The sequence below is a fragment of the Solanum stenotomum genome, unplaced genomic scaffold (assembly GCF_019186545.1).
Source record: "Solanum stenotomum isolate F172 unplaced genomic scaffold, ASM1918654v1 scaffold22339, whole genome shotgun sequence".
In the NCBI taxonomy this organism is placed as follows: domain Eukaryota; kingdom Viridiplantae; phylum Streptophyta; class Magnoliopsida; order Solanales; family Solanaceae; genus Solanum; species Solanum stenotomum.
In genome coordinates this window covers 1-1,349 of record NW_026026963.1, presented here as the reverse complement: position 1 = coordinate 1,349, position 1,349 = coordinate 1, and the positions used below count along the sequence as shown (strand labels likewise).

The 1,349-nt window shown below is 31.9% G+C and overlaps 1 long non-coding RNA gene across 1 annotated transcript; it reads left to right on the top strand.

The window, feature by feature from the left end:
• Window positions 1-37: 37 nt before the first annotated feature.
• On the top strand, window positions 38-742 carry LOC125851114 (uncharacterized). Its single transcript, XR_007444887.1, has 3 exons — window positions 38-118; window positions 197-271; window positions 623-742. It is a non-coding gene; the product is annotated as an uncharacterized LOC125851114 (long non-coding RNA).
• Window positions 743-1,349: the final 607 nt, after the last annotated feature.

Below are 1,349 nucleotides of genomic sequence, written 5' to 3'. Positions count from 1 at the left end.
CTTTTAATCTAATAAGTTTTATGTCTAAGATTTGTGTGTTTGAATACCAAGATCAACATCAAGTGGATGTGATGTAGCAGAAAAGTTTTTTCCACCACACTGATTACTTCAAATAGAGGTATGTCTATCTTTGCTAGGCCAATATCACATTTAACTTAACTTATTTATAATAGTAATTATAGTTTACCATCTACAGGTAAAAAAAGGATTTGAAATCAATTAACAGAGTGGTAATCTTTTGCCAAAGAAAGACTCTGCACTCCGCAACAAGGTTGGTGAAATTTACATTCCATTTTTATTCGTCTAATCAAATAGACTACTTACTTCTTTTGAAGTTGATACGAATTCTTAATTTGAGGGATAGAAATGGTGGATGATTATGCTGCATAGTCGTGAATTGATCTTAGAAAATATTTTTGAATTTGCAGGTATGATTTAGCTCTAAAATTGTAAATTTTAAAGATCACTGTCCTTGACAGGAGTGTTGTAATAAAAAAAATTCATATTGTAGGTATTCTATGGTTAATAAAAACTTCTCCCCTCAAGTTTGCATGTTAGTTTAGATATGTATATATGGTGATAATTAGTAAAAATAAGTTCTCTGTTCTTTCTTCTAAATAAGGAAAACAACAAACAAAGACATGCTTTCAAGCTATACATTGGACAACATCTCCAGATTATCCACGTCTCTCATAGTGACTCCTACTCACCAGCAAGTTATTCCCATTGCGAAACATCTGTAAGTTTTACAAATATAATAAATTTCTCCTGGAAGCATTTACAAATATAAATATAGTCCTACTAAAATCTTATAGGGCAGGGCGTTTATAGCTAGGACTTCAAATCATATTATGGTCATCGTGGTAATAATCACATTATGATTGTGGTGTTTTCGCTATCCACTGCCTTGTAAACAAAAAAGTTGGTCAAAAAATAATTCATACATTTTCTTTGGCAAAACTTTGCTTTTGATGCTAGAGTGATTTTCTCTTTTAGGTTGCTAATCTTTCTACTGTGCCTTTTCCTTTTAGTTCTTTCACATTGCAGAGGAGTTTTTCTATACATTTCACATTACTGTTTTTTTTTGTCCTGGGCAGATTGAATTATCCATGTGGAAGCACATAAAGTGAATTTCAAATAATTTGCAAAAGTTTTGTGTGCTCGAGTGTTCTGGATGTAATTAGCAGAAAAAGCGTACGAAAGACAAAAGCGTTTGAATGCACAACATGTCACCGATAGGCAACATTAGTGCCTTCGTATTATATTTTTTGCTTATAGATTTCCTTACAACAGAATATATCGCTATCATATGACTGAATGATTATTCACATTACGTTAAACAATGTCGA